Below are 19,982 nucleotides of genomic sequence, written 5' to 3'. Positions count from 1 at the left end.
TTCCTGCACCTGTTCCTGTAATCAGAGGCTCAGCATAGCCTGGCTGGGCCTGACATTCTCTACCAGATCCTTCTGGGATTTGGCATATGGAGGTTCCTATTGGTTCCGACGTGGTCCTGGACCTAGTTTGATTACATGTAGGTGTTCTGGTCTTTCTCCTAGCTTCTCTGACTCCTCAGTTATTCTGCTGTCTGAATCTTTTAATCTGCCCTAGATCTGCCCTAGATATTTAATTATCAGACGTCCTTCTGAGCTTCCCAGTATCCTTTCAGCAAGTAATTGTTGTGCTGTATATTTAGCGCATTTTATTGCATATACTTTGTACTAAGTTCTTGTTTGCCTAACTTGTATTATGACTTTATACTTGTTGTATCTAATTCCCTTAATGCATATTTTCATTATGACATCTTTTGTTTTGTCAGATGTTACAACCTGGTTTTAATGGGTCCAAACACACATGGAAGAATAATGCATACACTGTAGGTATGAACTTGGGGACTGATTCAGCAGAGGACGGAATTGCAAAGCCGCGCATAACCAGCTTTGCAATTCTGTCATTCCAAATGTAGCAGGAGGTGTCTGACACCCCCCTGCTGCATTTGCGTTCCCTGCAATGCGACCAATGTTGCAGGCTGGAATAACCAGTGAACGACGCCAGCCAGCTGAGTAAACCTCAGCTTATGCAGACTGGCTGGCTTGCGAGGTCAGGAAATTGCGTCCATGGACTCCCGAAAAACAGAGATGACACACCTGCGTTTCCGGAAACGCCGCTCGTCCCCGCAACTCCCCGTAAATGCCTCTGCCAATAAGGCAGAGGCATAGAAGGAGCTGCTCGTGTATGATCACGTAGGACCCGTTCTGCACATGCACAGAACGGGTCCTGCGAACAAGCAGATTCCCGGTGATCGGGAATCTGCGTTCAGCATTGCTCTTTCATGCAATGCTGAATCAGGCCCTCAGTCTTAAGGGTTGACTAATGTTAAATGGGCCACGTACTGTAATTGTGACTGCCTCCAAAGCAAAATGTTTCCTGCCAGCCATGCAATAGTACAGGTGCTTGTGAATAGCACAGGACACTATAGGCAGCTACATGTGATTGTTGCACTGCTGCAACCTTGTCCAACAATCAGACAACATAGTAACAAGTGTAGCAGGTCTCAGAGGGAGACAGTTATAGTGCTTTGATGTTGTGTGCTGCAATATGTCTGGCATTATTGCTATTGTATTCTGTATTGCCCCACTTTCATAGCAGCATACCATCACAGAAGGCAAATGGAGGCAAAGCTGCATCCTAAGCTCTTACTACGCCCAGGGGTAGATTTAAGGGTCAGGCCGCCCCCTAGGCAAAACCTTATTGGTCGCCCCATCACATCAGTGCCCCCTTGGTTCTTTTATGCTGGGACCACTCCCTATGCCTATGGACCTCCAAAAGCAGCCACCACCTCCCGCACCACAATTTGATACCCATTACCCCAACCCCACACATGGAGATAGGGGGGAGTGGGTACTAATTACCCAGGTCCGGGCTTGCTGGACGGGCCTGGCAGGGGCCCGGGTCCAACGCCGCTCCCCCCTCCTACCTGCCAGCAGCCCAGTACACACTGCTGTTGTCTGGGCTGCAGTGGGAGACTGCTCACTGCTGCTGAGCAGCAGCAGCAGTCTCCATCGCCTGTGGGGGGGAGCGGTCACATTGACTGTGCCCCCCCCCCCAGATTTGTGCTGGGCTGAGGGGCTTAGAGTGACCTCCTCCCATCGCAGCGCTGCAACTAGGTTTTTTTTTAAGGAATTGTGGCCATGCCTCCCATGGTTAGGCCATGCCCACTTCACCCAGGTTGGCTCTTAGCGGCCCTGCCTTCACCCAGCCAGTTGGATTTTTTTTTTTAAAGTTTTAATGACAAAAAAAAGCATCACCTGGCCTCATCAGCCCAGTGACCTAGCAGAACTTTCATGCAATGGAGCCAGGTGTGCAGCCCCCCAGCAACAGGCACCCTTAGATACATGCCACAGGCACAGTCCAGGTTACCCACAGACAGTGCTGATATTATCGCTTCTAACAGGATCAGTAACAGGGGCTGATACCAGTGGCAAACGCAGGATTTCCAGAGGGGGGTTTCAAAATGCTTAATTTTAGAACAATTGTGGCTGGTCCATGAAGTGGACCAGCCACAATGTAGCACTTAACTTACTGTAGCACTTAACCAGTCATAATATATGTCATACGAAGTACAGTTTAGTGTATGTAATAATTCTGACATGATCAGGGCCAGCGATCACGGTATGCCATTATATGTAGGGCCATCCTGCCTGAGCTGAATATTTTTATTTTAGATGTGAGCTCCATTCCAGGTCATTTGAGCAAGTTGGGGAGTCTGAGGGAGCAGCAAAAGAACCTTCAATGTTCTGTAAATATATGTACACTTTGGTCTCCTTATGTACTGCATAGTGTATTATTATACAGTTTTAATAATTGACCCTATAGATGGTCTATATCCGTGCACCCCTTACAGTGCATGTTTTCCAGATCTTCTAGTTAGTGCACAAGTGTATTCATTACAGGCTCACACATTTTAAAAGATCAACAGGTGGTACTAATTATTTCATTTGTGTGGTGTGTGCTGGGGAAGGGGAGGTTCCAGGCAACCGTAACTATGGATACAGTGACTCCAATTCTCATTTTGCTAGCATCAGATCTCTCTGCCTCCTCCCCAACCAAAACCTCTCCAAAGCTCCCATTTGGAAGATTGAAAATATAGCTTGTCTGCAACAGAGAGCAGACTGTTTTACAATAGGCTATAGAGCCTGACGTAAAACAAGTGACTTGCTTTGGAGTGACCTTTCAAACCAGGTCCCCACCCCCGGCCTCTCCTCTGTCTGCATCTGTAGAGTTGTGGCTCACTTCCACTTTTAGTAACTACATCTTATAATGTGAATGACATGCTTTTAATCGTAAAATGTAATACTATTTTTAAAAATTATATTCTTTCTTTTTTTGAGATCTGAGAGTAAGCTGTGGCGTAGCAGTACAGGGGGAAGTGTTACAAAAATACCATTAAAGGAGAGCTCAGCAGGGAAATACTGAAGTGAAGTATTGTGTCAGCCTCACTAGGATTCTAATTGAATGCTCTGCGTCTTTAAGCCCACAGCGGAGGCTATCAATAACTACACGGTCACTGCGTTGTCAGAGTGATTTCTGTCTGAATTTGATGAGCAAAGATTTCTGCAACAGAATATATCACTGTTCTGTTCACCAAACAGATAGGAAGTGATCCTGTAAAGCTATCCGCTACTGCTCATAATAATTAGGTAGGGAAGTTACCAAGATTACATAAGAATTTAATCGGTGAATATAGATGTGATTTTAAAAAATTCTTCTTTCAGTTTACAATAAGGAACATAAAAAGGGATCGGTATGGAATACCGCCGGACGCATGTTCTAATCCCGACAGCGGAAGACCAGCGTGGATGATCCCGACACGTAAGTATTTTAACTATTTACTAACCTAACCCCCCTCCCCCCTAACTCTCCATTAGGGGTGCCTAACCCTAACCTCCCCCCAAGTACCTAACCCTAACCCCCCCTCTAAGTGCCTAACCCTAACCCCCCCTCTAAGTACCTAAACCTAACCCCCCCTTCCCCGCACCCTAAACCTAAGTCTCCCAGGGGGCTTGCTTAACACTAACCTCCCCCCGGGGGTACCTAGCCCTAACACCCCCTTCCCCCAACCCTCCCAGGGGGGTGCCTAACCCCCTAAGTCCCCCCCGGAAGCCCCTAACCTAACCGACACCCGTGCGGCTGTCCGCGCCTGGCGACGGGCTTACCTGCGATCGGTATGCCGGGCGTCGGGCACCCGGCGTAGGTGAAATGACAGATGTCAGGATCCCTGCTGGGATTGGACAGTGGGGATGCAGACAGTCGGCATTTAGACCGTTGGCATCCCGACTGGCACCCCATAAAAATACTACCAAGTCACGTGAAGAAAATAAAATCATACAATGGAAGAAAAAAATTCAACGAATGGGGCACACAAATCCACTATGCGGACAGATCTCACGATTTGTATTAATTGCGCATATGTCTGTGCCTGCATTTGCAATGTTCAGCTGGGAGGCGACTGTATGTTGGCATGTAGGACAAGCAGGGCCAGATTATAGGGGGGACGACAGGGGCGGTTGTCCCGTGGCCCCAACACCTAAAGGGCCGCCACACAGCAGCAGCAGCTGCACAAGAGCAGGCACCGTTATTAAACTCTGCCCATCTTGCAGCAAAATACTGTAATTTGCGGGTCAAACTGCCGGAGGCGGAGCCAGTATGATGGATAGCCCTTACAATTGTCATTTGGCTCCACCCCTTTCCGATTGACCTGTGAATCGCAGCCAAAGCCACGAGGGGGCGGAGCTTAATAACATGGTACCTTCCTGCCAGGTCCCCTCCCCATCCACAACATGCAGTGCAGATGGTGCAAGGTAAGTGTGTATGTGTGTGTGACTTGTGTGTGTATGTATGTTTGTGTGTAATGTACAGTATGTGTGACACATGCATGTGTGGTGTATATATGTGTTTTTCTGTGTGAATGTATGTATGTATGTATGTATGTATGTATGTGCACTACCGTTCAAAAGTTTGGGTTCACTTAGAAATGTCCTTATTTTTGAAAGAAAAGCACTGTTTTTTCAATGAAGATAACATTAATTTAATCATAGATACACTCTATACATTGTTAATGTGGTAAATGACTATACTAGCTGCAAAAGTCTGTTTTTTAAAGGAATATCTACATAGTTGTATAGAGGTGCATTTCCAGCAACCATCACTCCAGTGTTCTAATGGTACATTGTGTATGCTAAGCGAGTTAGAAGACTAGAGGATGATTAGAAAACCCTTGTGCAATTATGTTACCACAGCTGAAAACGGGTTTACTCGTTAGAGAAGCTATAAAACTGGCCTTAATTTGAGCTAGTTGAATATATGGAGCATCACATTTGTGGGTTCGATTATACTCTCCAAATGGCCAGAAAAAGAGAACTTTCATGTGAAACTCGACAGTCTATTCTTGTTCTTAGAAATGAAGGCTATTCCATGCGAGAAATTGCCAAGAAACCGAACATTTCCTACAACGGTGTATACTACTCCCTCCAGAGAACAGCACAAACAGGCTCTAACCAGAGTAGAGTAGAAAGAGAAGTGGGAGGCCCCGATACACAACTGTGCAAGAAGACAAGTACATTAGAGTCTCTAGTTTGAGAAATAGATGCCTCACAAGTCCTCAACTGGCAGCTTCATTAAATGGTACCCGCAAAACGCCAGTGTCAACGTCTACAGTGAAGAGACGACTCCGGGATGCTGGCCTTATAGGCAGATTGGCAAAGAAAAAGCCATATCTGAGACTGGCCAATTAAAGGAAAAGATTAATATGGGCAAAAGTACACAGACATTGGACAGTGGAAGATTGGAAGAAAGTGTTATGGACAGACGAATCGAAGTTTGAGGTGTTTGGATCACACAGAAGAACATTTGTGAGATGCAGAACAAGTGAAAAGAGTGCCTGACGCCATCTGTCAAGCATGGTGGAGGTAATTTGATGATCTGGGGCTGCTTTGGTCCGGTAAAGTGGGAGATTTGTACAAGGTAAAAGGAATTTTGAATAAGGCTATCACTCTATTTTGCAACGTCATGCCATACTCTCTGGACAGCGCTTGATTAGAGCCAATTTCCTCCTCCAACAGGACAATGACCAAAGCACACTTCCAAATTATACAAGAACTATTTAGGGAAGAAGCAGGCAGCTGGTATTCTGTCTGTTATGGAGTGGCCAGCGCAGTCACCAGATCTCAACACCATTGAGCTGTTGTGGGAGCAGCTTGACCGTATGGTACGCAAGAAGTGCCCATCAAGCCAATCCAACTTGTGGGAGGTGCTTCAGGAAACATGGGTTGAAATTTCTTCAGATTACCTCAACAAATTAACAGCTAGAATGCCAAAGGTCTGCAATGCTGTAATTGCTGCCAAAGGAGCATTCTTTGAAGAAAGCAAAGTTTGAGGGACAAAATTATTATTTCAAATAAAAATCATTATTCTAACCTTGCCAATGTATTGACTATATGTTCTATTCAGTTTGCAACTCATTTGATAAATAAAAGTCAGTTTTCATGTAAAACACGAAAATTGTCTGGGTGACCCCAAACTTTTGAACGGTAGTGTATGTGTGTGTGTAAGTATATAAATATGTGTGTGGTGTATGTGTGTATATATAAATATATACAATTATATTGATAGGGGCCCCCACAAAGTTGTTGCCTCAGGGCCCGCTCAAACCTTAATCCGGCCCTGAGGACAAGTATGCCGTGGGCATGTTGAGTGGATGGGATTGCGACTATTCAGAGGTAAGCATGCGCAGAGATATGACTGACTTAAGATGGATGTCTTTGCACCAAAGATTGTGCCAGTGCAAATATGTACTTATAGGCTAATTTCACCAGCGTATGAGTGAGGGCGGTGCTGTCGCATGGATGCACAAACTTTGGATGTCGGCTGCTATTTACACTTATTTCCCAGCACACAATTTGGGAGCAGATGTGTAGATGTGATTATAAGATACTGTAATAAATACTTTTATATTTTATTTATTTATCCAAGGAATATGACCTGACGCCCATTGTGTTTATAAATAGTGTCTGTTCAAGTCTTATGAAACCTGCATGCAAAGGGGCCTCTTTTTGTTTACATTAACCCGCAGAACTCTGACTATAATTCAAAATGAAAAAGCTCAGTAGCAAACAGATGTCAACACAAAATGGAGTACAATCCGTATAGATGCCCAATAATAGTCAGTATAGTCATAACAGACCAATAAGCTGATATACTGCCCAGCGTTTTAGCCTCTGGTTGGTAAAGGCAAACAGAATTTCTAGAGGTCTTAACATATGTTTAAATTAAAAACAAAACAAAAAATCATCACTTTTTTAATTACGATTCATTTGAACCCTTGTCTTTATTCTCTATAAATAGGCTTTTATAAGAGAAACATCGAGAGATATCAGCCAAAAGCAAGCACAGGATCTCTACAATGGGGTCCTGAATGCAATGTAAAGAAAAACTGCTATAATAAGCCTAAACAGACACTTTTTTGCAGTTAATTTTAATGTATGTGAAACCAGAGAACACCACTACTTGAATTATGTCCTCTTCTTTGAGGTCTTAACCAGTTATTAAAATCTTCAAATGATGGTGCCTCCATCCAAGCATGTACTTACTTAACCACAGGTACTGGCTTCGGATGGACCCCTGATTGATAATTACATACCCTCATGAACTAATTTTAACTTATAGGACTGAATATAGTTATACATTAGTTAACCAAACAAACAAAATTGGAGTAATAAAGTTTTTATTGTTACTGGAACACTTTGGATATAATTTCAAGAATAATAGATTAAACAAACATATATATATATTGTGATAGGATCACTGGTAAAGTGGTCTGTGGCAGGTACATTTGTCCCAGATTCCTGTCTTTTGTGTTTTAAACCCCCAGGAGAAAGTCTGCAGTGTAGCAGGCTTGAGTTTCGGCTTTTTGAAAAGCCGGTTTGGGACCTGGGGGTTGTGGGTGAGAGGAGAGGGAGGGCTCCACCCACGGCCACTCCAGGTTTTGGTTCTCGCAGCCTGGTAACAGGCTTGTTAGTTTTCCACCTGAGAGTGGCCAATATAAGCCTAGTGTGTTTAGGGCTGAGTGTCTCACCTGGGAGAGCAGGCAGGGAGTTTGCTCAGAGACACTTGAAAAACCTATTTGTGAGTACTGTGCTGTGCTTTGTTGCTGGCGAGGGCATTAGGCCCTGCCAGGTTCTGGTAGTGAGGGAACTACCATTGAAGTTAGTGCCCCGACAGGGCTAGGATTTATATTTATGTTTTCTTTATATTTCTGTCATTGTACAATAAAGACTGGCGCCGACCAGCTTGTACTTGCATCCAGACTGGTGTGCTGCTTCCCTGCTGCTGTGTGTGTGTGTGTGTAAGGAAGGAGTCCTCTACCCAGGAGAGGGACCCCCTAACCTAACTGTGTCACAATATGGTGGAGAATGCGGGCACCCACACACACTGAAGTTTCAGCGAGAGGAAAACTTTCCATTTAAAAATTAAAGGGACAGACACCCAATTTGTGAGTGTGGAAATAACACTGTGTCCTTGGAGTCCCATAGAGGAGGCGTCAGCCAATGCTCAGAGAGGCAAGGTTCAGCTTCCAACCTACACCCCAGGACAAAATGGAGGACATTATTAAGGCCTTGCTTCAAGCTACAGCAGCTCAGCAGGAGACAAACAAACTTCAGCAGGAGTCTACCAGAGCTCAGCAGGAATTTACCAGAGCGCAGCAGGAGACTAACAGACTTCAACAGGTCGCCATTGAGGAAACCCGCCAGGCCTTAGCGGAAAACAGCCAGGCCATAAGAGAGGTGGTACAGCACCTGATCGCCCGGCCCAGAGATGTTAATACTGGTCCTCCCACCACCACTCACTCCGTACGAGCCAGTCACTTCATCCAAAAGATGACTTCGGGCGATGATGTGGAGGCCTATCTCGCCGCATTTGAAAGAACGGCTGAGAGGGAGAGTTGGCCCAAGGAGCAGTGGGCAAGTCTGGTGGCACCTTTTTTGTCTGGGGAGCCACAAGAAGCATATTTCGACTTATGCCTGGCTGATGCCAAGGACTATAAAAAACTAAAACAGGAGATCCTAACTCGCTTGGGAGTCACCACCTTTGTTCGTGCCCAACGGGTGAACCACTGGGAGTTCCATAAGGACAAGCCTCCATGTTCACAGATGCATGACCTCGTCCATCTGTCCTCAAAATGGCTACAGCCCGAGACGCTGACGGGACCACAGATCGTGGAAAGGGTCATGATGGACCGGTACCTGCGATCATTGCCTGTGACTCTGCGCAAGTGGGTGAGCCATGCAGACCCTAAGTCCGCGGACCAGTTGGTCGAGCTGGTGGAGAGGTACGTGGCGGCTGAGGAGCTGATGAGTATGTCCCACCGAGCCCCGATGGCGCACAAGCGAACTCCCACAGACACTGGTAAGACTGTTCCAGGGGAGAAGGGTGCTGGGCGGTGGAATGTACCTAAGACTGAGGGTGTAGAACCTGGAGACAGGCCTGCCAGGCCGGGAAGGTTCTTGCCCCGTAAACGACTAGACATTAATATGACTCAGTGTTTCCGATGTGGTGGATTCGGCCATATTGCCGCTAATTGTTCACTTACAACTGAACCTATGCAATGTGATACTGCTCATGTCTACCGCAGGGGGTCTTTCTTTGCACAGACAGCCTGTATGGCTGACCGGCAGGTTGAGACTGATAAGCACATGTGTGTACTCACTGTAGATGGCAACCGAATAGAGGCACTGTTAGACCCTGGTAGCTTGGTGACACTTATAAAAGCTGAGCTGGTGAACCCCTTGTGGCGTGAGGGGAAAACTGTTGGTGTGACCTACTCGATATTATGTTACTGCCGAGGTGAACATCGAGACACCATGTGGTTCTGCTATAGTTTCTGTAGGTTTAGTACATGGTCTGATGTACGATGCAATATTGGGGAGAGACTTTGCTCACTTCTGGAAGTTGTGGGAAAGCCGTTTTGTTCCAGAGGTGAACAACCCCGATCCATTTGAGAAGGTTGTCGATGTAGTGGAGGAGGGAGTTTCTTCTGAGTCAGAGTTATTCCCTTTTTCTACTATGATTGGCGAACTAGAGAATGCGGAGCGTGACGGTGGCCCGCCATCTGATGTGCCTCCCATTGAGGTGGGAAGTGTTGTTGGGCCAGGTGATCGTCTGCCTGATTTAGAGGTCAGAAGAGAGGTCTTTGCCGTGGAGCAGTTGAATGACCCTACTTTGGTAAAAGCCAGGGAGAATGCAAAAGTAGTTGATGGTAAACCCGTAGACCCTGATAGTCCTTTGTCCTATCCCCACATGGCAATGTGGCAGGATTTGTTATATCAGGTGACTAAGAAGGGGGAAGATGTTGTGGAACAACTAATAGTTCCCAAAGCCTACAGAAGAACAGTGTTGGATCTGGCCCATGGTCATATAACGGGGTAGAGAAAACCACTGAGCGAATAATGCAGAGGTTTTTCTGGCCCAAGCTTCATAAAGAGGTGTCTGACTTTTTTGCGCATCCTGCCCTGAATGTCAGTATCATGCTCCCAGGCCACATTTTAAGGGTCCACTAGTTCCATTGCCTATTATAGAGAAAGAATAGCGATGTTTGAAAGAATAGCGATGGATTTGGTTGGACCCTTAATGAAGTCTGCCAGGGGACACCAGTATATACTGGTCATAATGGATTACGCTACCAGGTACCCAGAAGCGATCCCGTTGCACAATATGTCAACCAAGACCATTGCCAGAGAGCTAGTTCATGTCTTTAGCAGGCTGGATATACCTAAGGAGATACTAACTGACCAGGGTACACCGTTTATGTCCAAAGTCATGAAAGAGTTATGCCGCCTGTTCAAAATCGAACAGTTAAGAACTTCGGTTTATCACCCCCAAACCGATGGGCTGGTCGAGAGGTTTAACAAGACATTAAAACACATGCTTAGGAAAGTGGTCGACAAGGATGGTAGGGATTGGGACTACTTATTGCCGTATTTATTGTTGGCCATAAGAGAAGTTCCCCAGTCCTCCACCGGGTTTTCACCCTTCGACTTGTTGTATGGGAGACACCCAAGGGGGTTACTAGACATTGCCAAAGAGACATGGGAGGGGCAGTCTAGTCCTTACAAAACAGTGATTGAGTATGTTTCTCAAATGCAGGAGAGAATTGCTGCGGTAGTGCCGATAGTGAGAGAGCACCTGGAACAGGCTCAACAGGCACAGCAGAGGGTATACAACCACAATGCTCGGTTACGCAGCTTTGCTCCTGGGGACAGAGTGTTAGTATTGGTTCCCACTGTGGAAAATAAACTTTTGGCTAAATGGCAAGGGCCCTTTGAAATCTTAGAAAGATTGGGGCAGGTCAATTACAAAGTTTACAAGCCGGGGAAAAGAAAGCCGGAACAGATATACCATATAAATCTGTTAAAGCCCTGGAAAGATAGAACGGTACTGTCGGCCGTCCGAGACCCTCCAGTAAGCCCCTTAGTTCCCGAAGTGACAGTGGCAAAAACCCTGTCGGCAATTCAACAACAAGAGGTCAAGGAGTTTCTGATTAGAAATAGGGTGCTGTTCTCTGATGTACCTGGGAAAACCTCAGTCATTAAACATGACATCATCACTGACCCAGGGGTTAAAGTTAATCTAAAGCCCTATAGGTTACCAGAAGCACAAAGAGAATCGGTGTCGAAAGAAATTAAAAATATGCTAGAGTTAGGGGTTATTGAAGAATCACATAGTGAATGGTCAAGTCCCATTGTGTTGATTCCAAAGCCCAACGGGAGTGTGCGTTTCTGCAATGACTTCCGAAAGTTGAACAGTGTTTCAAAATTCGATGCCTACCCAATGCCAAGAGTGGATGAACTGATTGAGAGACTAGGGACGGCAAGGTATTTAACCACTCTTGACTCTTTAACCAAAGGGTATTGGCAAGTACCGTTAACCGAGAGCGCCAAACAAAAGACAGCTTTTTCAGCGCCAGAGGGCTTGTTTCAGTACAAGATGTTGCCCTTCGGGCTACATGGGGCACCTGCTACCTTCCAAAGAATGATGGGCAGGATTCTAAGGCCCCATAGACGTTATGTGGCTGCTTTTCTGGATGACGTGGTCATTCATAGTCCTGATTAGCAGTCTCACTTACCCAGGGTACAAGCAGTGTTGGACTCCATCTATAAGCAGGTTTGACAGCCAACCCAAAAAAGTGTTGTCTAGGCATGGAGGAAGTAAAATATCTGGGATACACCATTGGCAGAGGCCTGATAAAGCCTCAGCTCAATAAAGTTGATGCCATACAAAACTGGCCACGGCCTCTGAATAAGAAGCAGGTGAGAGCCTTCTTGGGAATTACGGGGTACTACAGGAGGTTTATACCCAACTTTGCCACCATGGCAGTCCCATTGACTGACCTGACCAAAGGCAAACAAAAAGTCATGGTAGAATGGAGTCCTGAGGCAGAGAAAGCTTTTCAGGAGTTGAAAGTAGCATTGTGTTCCCAACCAGTCCTGATGACTCCTAATTTTGAAAGGGAATTCATAGTACAAACCGATTCATCAGAAGTAGGTATAGGAGCGGTCCTGTCTCAGAACAAGGAGGGTGAGGAACACCCTATTTTCTATCTTAGCAGAAAGTTGAATGTACATGAGAGAAACTATGCCACAGTGGAGAAGGAGGCGTTGGCCATAAAGTGGGCGTTAGAGGCTCTCAGGTACTACTTGGTTGGAAGAAAGTTCAAATTGATCACTGACCATGCCCCTCTGAAGTGGATGTCTGATAATAAGGACAGTAATGCGAGAATTACAAGATGGTTCTTGGCGTTACAAACTTTTAAATTTTCAGTGGAACACAGGCCAGGAAGCCAGCTGGCCAATGCTGACGCATTGTCACGCGTTCATTGTTTGGGGGCTTCAGTTGTTCCGCCCCACAGGTCGAAACAAAGGGGGGGATATGTGATAGGATCACTGGTAAAGTGGTCTGTGGCACGTACATTTGTCCCAGATTCCTGTCTTTTGTGTTTTAAACCCCCAGGAGAAAGTCTGCAGTGTAGCAGGCTTGAGTTTCGGCTTTTTGAAAAGCCGGTTTGGGACCTGGGGGTTGTGGGTGAGAGGAGAGGGAGGGCTCCACCCACGGCCACTCCAGGTTTTGGTTCTCGCAGCCTGGTAACAGGCTTGTTAGTTTTCCACCTGAGAGTGGCCAATATAAGCCTAGTGTGTTTAGGGCTGAGTGTCTCACCTGGGAGAGCAGGCAGGGAGTTTGCTCAGAGACACTTGAAAAACCTATTTGTGAGTGCTGTGCTTTGTTGCTGGCGAGGGCATTAGGCCCTGCCAGGTTCTGCTAGTGAGGGAACTACCTGTGAAGTTAGTGCCCCGACAGAGCTAGGATTTATATTTATGTTTTCCTTATATTTCTGTCATTGTACAATAAAGACTGGCGCCGACCAGCTTGTACTTGCATCCAGACTGGTGTGCTGCTTCCCTGCTGCTGTGTGTGTGTGTGTGTGTGTGTGTGTAAGGAAGGAGTCCTCTACCCAGGAGAGGGACCCCCTAACCTAACTGTGTCACAAAATATATATATATATATATATATATATATGTGTGTATATAGTAAATCACACACGCCTATGGGTTAACACAGGAATTGGCTGTACTGAATATAAACCAGCTGACAGTAAGCCATTATATTAAGTCTATGATAAACAACAGTTTGTGTCCAAAAGAGGAATCCTTACACTTAGGGGAAGTGGCTTGCTCAATCTTTGATGTCACGTCAGAGGCTGCGTAAGTGTTAGTAATTCAATTTTGCCTCTCTGTCATACTGCGTGATACACATCTACTGTTTCAGATATACCAAAAGATTGTAATCCGGCTTTAAACTCAGATATTCCTTAGTGCCGGGAGGTAGCTGAATTAGTCATTCTATTATTCAATCAGCTTCTAGGTATGTTGTGGTTGATATTCAGTATAAGTTGAGTAATTACTCTATGTTCACCAAGGGGTTAAAAAGTAATCAGTTTAGTAGGCTGGGGTGCACTCCTTGCCTAGTTACTTTCCTTTTATATGAGATCAATCTGTCGTGAGCTTCACAAGTGGTAAATCTCCTCATGTACGATAGGAGATGCACTACTGTGGAATTTTCACTAATGTGTACCATGGCTGGGGTGGTGCTCTCACCAACCTTTCTGGTGCCTGTTCTTTTTCAGGACCTAGGACAGCTGCAACTCTGGAGTCTGCCCTGATGAGCCGTCAGCTATTAGTTTCAGGCAATACCCACATCTACAGTCGACACTTCTCTTCCCTCAGCCCAGCTCTTATGATATGAGTCACTCCAGCTCTCCTCCCCCAGAATTCTGGCTACACCGCCGCTCACTGAAAGAAAACCTCACAGCCAACCCTGAGCTGCTACAGTAGCTGCGTTTGTATGCTTCCCTTCCTGGCTGGAATCTCCCCACAGGTAAAGGTGCCCACACACTAGGCGATATTTTACACGATCAGCCCGATTCCGACGCATCGGGATGACAGATCGTGTAAAATATGTCCTAGTCGTGAGTCTCCACTCACGATTACGATGCTGATGCGCGTCCCCGCTGGTCGTACATCGCATCTTCAGATCTTGCCTGCTGCAGGCAAGATCTGAAAATCTCAGACATGATGCACTGGAATAGTATTGGATGCACGATAGATCGTGTGTCAATTTGGATAGTTTTTACACCAAATCGTGCCCATGACTGCCGGACACAATATCGCATCGTCACAAGATCGCCTACTGTGTGGGCACCATAAGAGTTTTTCACTTTCTCTAGAGTACTTTGGCCACTGCTGCTGTCTTACTCCCTCAAGCAGTGTGGGTTTTTTCATTTAAACCTTAAAAGAAGGAAAGGGGATCAAAGGCGATACAGATGATATTCCAAACAATAAACCCAAGTTTTTTATATATATAATACAATGATAATAATAATGCTTATACCATAAGTTTTCAATGAATGTTCATACATGTAAAAAATGGAGAATAAGGGACTAATGTGAAGTATTGCAAATGATACAGAATAATACAGTAGATTCCCCTTTGTGCTTGGAATAAGAAACACGTGGAACAACTTTCATAGGAATCAGTATTTTGCAGAAGGATAGATCCTCACCACCAATATAAAATGAGATTCAGCGTACCAAGAACTCACTATTCTAAGGTGTGGGAAAAACATGTGAAGGTATCTTTAACTAACGTGAATGTCACCAAATACTGCGCATATGGTCACTTTAAACTAGGGATGAGAGTTTTCGGATTTCTGAAATCCGAACCCCCCCTGAGCCCCCCGATCCGAGTCGTATCCGAGTCAGGCTCGACTTTTCCCGCCTGATTCAGAACTGAAATCGAGGCAAAACATCATCATCCCTCCTTCCGGATCTCGCGGGTTTTGGATTCTATAAAACGTCCCCTCATCAGCGCCATTTCTCACTCTGGCTGTGGACAGTGAAGAGGGAGGGTGGGAGCTAGGGCTGGCTGGGCTGTGTTGTGCTGCTGTTGTTCATAGGGGCTGTGACCACTCAGTCCTTAGGGGCTGACTGGGCTGTGTTGTGCTGCTGTTGTCCATAGGGGCTGCCTGGGCTGTGTTGTGCTGCTGTCATAGGGGCTGGCTGGGCTGTGTTGTGCAGTCAGTTGTCCATAGGGGCTGTGTCCACTCCAAAGTCTATAGGGGCTGGCTGGACTGTGTTGTGCAGTTTCCCATAAAGGCTGTAGTCCTAGAGGGGTGCTGTAGTGTTGTCCAGGGGGTGATCTGTGCATCAGGGGTGCTCTCCCAAAGTGCACACCAGAAAAAAAATAATTTCTGTTTGTGAATTGCGGCCCTGATGCAGAGCTGGACGCTCTGACAAAGCGCTCGCTCTGAATCAGGGCCATCCCTCTTACTGTTTGGAGCGGCCTCCTGGCCGCTCGCATAGCTGTGGGTGACAACCCAGAGCTATGGCGAGCGGCCAAAATGATGGTCACGATGGTCAAGACCATCACGACCATCAGGCTTGCGACGAGACCCGTGCGGTAGGGTCTCGCTGCAGCAAGCCCTGGAGTGCTTTTGGCTCTATCAGAGCCAAAAGCACTCCCACTGACATCACTAGTGATGTAAGTGGAGCCGGCCCCAGATGGTAGGTGTTCCCATAGGAATGCCTCCGTGTGGGCAGCCACACCCCAGGCACGCCCACCAAAGGGGCGTGCTGTCAATCACCATCGACAGCACGCCCCCTTTGGTGCGAGACCCATAACGACTGCTTGGCCGTCGATATTCGGGTCTCGCGCATGTGCACGACGGAGCCGCCTCCGTCGTGCGCATGCGCACTTGGGCAACGTCGACCCGCTTGCGAGCACTGAGCGCTCGCGGGCGGGTCTGAATCAGGCCCTGTGTGCGCAGTAGCCGCATGTGCATCCACAAAGTAGCGCCAAGCGTGCGCCTGTGTCGTAAGTAAAGGGCCGGCTGCCTTGACCAATAAAGGGTGCTGTAACCCCCAAAGTACACTCCAAACAAAATAAAAAATAATTTTCTGTGTTTGTGAATTGTGTGCACTGTGGCTGCACGTGCATCAACAAAGGAGCAGCGCCAAGTGTGCGCCTGTGTCCCATAAGTCTGTTAAAGGGTGGTGTAACCCCCAAAGTGCACTCCACAAAAAATAAACAATTATATTTTTTCTGTGTTTGTGTGCGAAATGTATGCGCAGTAGCCGCACGTGCATCAACACAGCAGCAGCGCCAAGCGTGCACCTGTGTCATAAGTCAAGGGTCGGTTTGGACACCTGGGTCCGGACTGAAGGACGTGCCAACAATGTAAATTTCTGACATGTCTACTGTCACTGCATATGATACTGTCACCACTGACAGAATGGTGGAGAAATTATTTTCTGTGTTTGTGAATTGTGGCACTGTGGCTGCACATGCATCAACAAAGGAGCAGCGCCAAACGTGCACCTGTGTCATAAGTAAGGGGCCAGATGGCTTGTCCATTATAGGGTGCTGTAACCCCCAAAGTGCACTCCACAAAAAATAAACAATTCTTTTTTTTCTGTGTTTGTGTGTGAAATGTATGCGCAGTAGCCGCATGTGCATCAACCCAGCAGCAGCGCCAAGTGTGCGCCTGTGTCATAAGTCAAGGGCCGGTTTGGACTGAAGGACGTGCCAACAATTTCTGACAAGTCTACTGTCACTGCATATGATACTGTCACCATTGACAGAGTGGTGGTTGATTACATCGGTGACAGCATCCAAGTAGGCATGTCAGACAGTCCGTATCTGTACTGGCAGGAAAAAGAGGCAATTTGGAGGCCCCTGTACAAACTGGCTCTATTTTACCTGAGTTGCCCCCCCTCCAGTGTGTACTCTGAAAGAGTGTTTAGAGCAGCCGGGAATCTTGTCAGCGAAAGGCGTAGGAGGTTGCTTCCACAAAATGTGGAGAAGATGATGTTCATAAAAATGAATTATCAACTCTTCCAGGGAGACCAGCCTCCAGAACGTACAGAGGGACCTGTGGTAGTGGATTCCAGCGGGGACGAATTAATACTCTGTGAGGATGAGGATGTACACAACACTGAAGAGGGTGAGGAATCAGTGGCTGAGGAGGATGAGGACTACATCTTGCCTCCGTAGAGCCAGTTTGTGCAGGGACAGATTAATTGCCAGCTTGTTTTGTGGGGCCCAAACAAACCATTCATTTCAGCCACAGTCGTGTGGCAGACCCTGGCGCTGAAATGACTGGTTTGTTAAAGTGTGCATGTCCTGTTTATACAACATAAGGGCGGGTGGGAGGGCCCAAGGACAATTCCATCTTGCACCTCTTTTTTTTCTTTGCATTATGTACTGTTTGGGACCTAGGTTTTCAAACTGCCATCCTGTCTGCCACTGCAGTGTCACTCCTAGATTGGCCACGTGTTTATGCCGCCCACTTGTGTCGCTTAGCATAGTCATCCAACTATCTCGGTGCAACCTTTTGGACATAAAAACACTTGTGAGGTGTGAGGTGTTCAGAATAGACTGGAAATTAGTGGAAATTAAGGTTATTGAGGTTAATAATAGCATAGGAGCAGAAAAGCTGTTTTTATGCTTCTTTAAAAAAAAATACAGATCCAAAACACAAAACCCAGAACCCAAAACACGGAAGGGTGGTTTTGGCAAAACCAATCCAGATCCAAAACACGAAGAAAGATCCAGATCCAAAACCAAAACACAAAACACGAAAAGTGGCCGGTGCACACCCCTACTTTAAACATGTGTACCCCAAGTCACGTAAATGGTAGTTGGGCTCAATATATAAAGGTTTCTTAATTCACCCGATGATGTCCATAGGCTATCTCACACAAATGGTATATAGAAAATGTATTTTATTCCAAAATAAAATCAAAGGCAAAAAACAGGAAACCAAAATGGCCTAAAAAATGTCCATCAATAAAGTCCAATTGATAATGAAGAAATGTATCAAGGTATGCAAAATAAACCTCTATAGCAGGTATCAAAAGTCTGGACTTCCAAGCCTGTATTTAGAAGTGATGCATACCTTCACCAACTGTCCATGTCACAAGTCTCTATAGATTATCTTGGACTGGCCCACAGCTCTCAGTTACCAATGCCATTCAATCCTTCGTGGATCTTCATCAAGGTATGAGCTGGGAATACATTCTGCTGGTATATATACCTCCTGACCAGAAGTGATGTAATAACCTGTGTGTGCAATACATTCATTCAATAACTTAGCACATAAAAGTAATAGAATTGTACAGTGGGTGACTGTTCTTAAAATATTTGTATCCTTAAAAACATCTCAATAAATAAATAAAAGGGAAAGGTATGCCATCAGTAATAGAATTCCTCCACTAGACACTCCTCATGGTACAATGCTTTGTTCGTTGATGGCCTGTGTGGTGGTCACAGTCCGCCAGCTGGGTTTTCCAGAGATGAAGGAAATCTAGCAGGGTTGGATGGACTAGAATTTAGCTGCACTAAATTCTGAAAACATTCATAACCCTGATGTCCAGTCCTCCTACATCTGAAACATCCTCTTGAAGACTGTTTTGATCCCCGATGATGAAAAGCTGTTTTAGAGGGAGGAATATTTTGGCAACAAGGTCTAAGTCTATTATATTTTTGTAAAGCACTCAGTTCATCTTTCTTCTTATTCTGTTCCTCTAAAAGTGTTAGCAAATTATAATCCATAGGTAATCTTACTCACTTTTCACTTGTCACAGCCCTTGTTTCAATGAGGGTCTCTTCTAACTTCACATCCCAAGTGAGATCATTAAAGGATGGTACAGAGGTTCTCCCTACTGAATAATGTCATAATTGAGCCACTTGGGTCATTAGTCAGTGCTCCTCAAATGATTTGCTTCAATCTACTTTGATCGATCTCACTTCTCTCTAGTTCTCTTTCTACACTTTTATAAAGAAGACAGTTTAGTATATATATGCAAGTAGTAAGCTTCTCTCCTGGATCTTGGGAAGTATAATTAAGTCTAACCATTAACTCACTTATGTCTTCTATTGTGCCATATGCATAATCAAGTGCTTCAAAATAATCATACACAGGCCCTCATTCAGAGCCGTACGCTCTGAGCAGAGCGCACGCTCTGAATGAGGGCTGGCCTCCATTTTCATGGAGCGTCCTTCTGGACGCTCGTATAGCTGTGGGTCACCACCCACAGGCTATACGAGTGTGCATTGTGATGGTCGCGATGGTCGAGACCATCGCGACCATCGAATTTGCGAGCCGGAGCCTGCGGTTGAGGTTTTCAACCGCAAGCTCCGGAGTGATTTTGGCTCTATCAGAGCCAAAATCACTCCCACTGACATCACTAGTGATGTCAGTGGGCCGGCTTCTGACGGGAGGCGTTCCCGTGGGAACGCCCCCGTCAGGGAGGCACGCCCCCGGCACGCCCACCAAAGGGGGCGTGCTGTCAATCAACATTGACAGCACGCCCCCTTTGATCGGACACAACGAGCGAAGGACTTTCCTTCGCTCGTCGCGTCTGGCGCATGCGCACGACGGAGCTCCCTCCGTCGTGCGCATGCTCAGTCCATAACATCGACCCACTTGCGAGCGGACAGCCGCTCGCGAGTGGGTCTGAATCAGGCCCACAGTTGCATTTGGATCACGGCATCTGGTAGCCTTTATAATTCTCACAGCCAGCCCTCATAGACTTTCCGTAATAGGTTGCCGCTTGATGTGATCAGGGTATTATCACTTTTCTCATTGCTGTAAAGTGGCTTCCTTCCATGAATCATAATTGTATTCACTTATCAGAATGGGAATGATCCCTGAAAAGATTTGTAACTTCGGTAGCTTCCCTCATAGTGCCAATGTTCGAGTTGGGTCACC

The 19,982-nt window shown here is 46.2% G+C and overlaps 1 long non-coding RNA gene across 1 annotated transcript in view; it reads left to right on the top strand.

Annotated features, from left to right (window-relative positions):
* The first annotated feature begins 72 nt into the window (after nucleotides 1–72).
* Nucleotides 73–19,982, top strand: part of LOC148513569 (uncharacterized) — a 31,846-nt gene continuing 11,936 nt past the window's right edge. The window contains exons 1-2 of the long non-coding RNA XR_015880164.1: nucleotides 73–137; nucleotides 3,379–3,475. This is a non-coding gene — a long non-coding RNA (uncharacterized LOC148513569). The remainder of the gene's footprint in view (nucleotides 138–3,378; nucleotides 3,476–19,982) is intronic.

The sequence above is a fragment of the Taudactylus pleione genome, unplaced genomic scaffold (assembly GCF_031769625.1).
Source record: "Taudactylus pleione unplaced genomic scaffold, aTauple2 ptg000276l, whole genome shotgun sequence".
NCBI lineage: Eukaryota > Metazoa > Chordata > Amphibia > Anura > Myobatrachidae > Taudactylus > Taudactylus pleione.
This window is presented reverse-complemented; position numbering and strand designations above follow the sequence as displayed.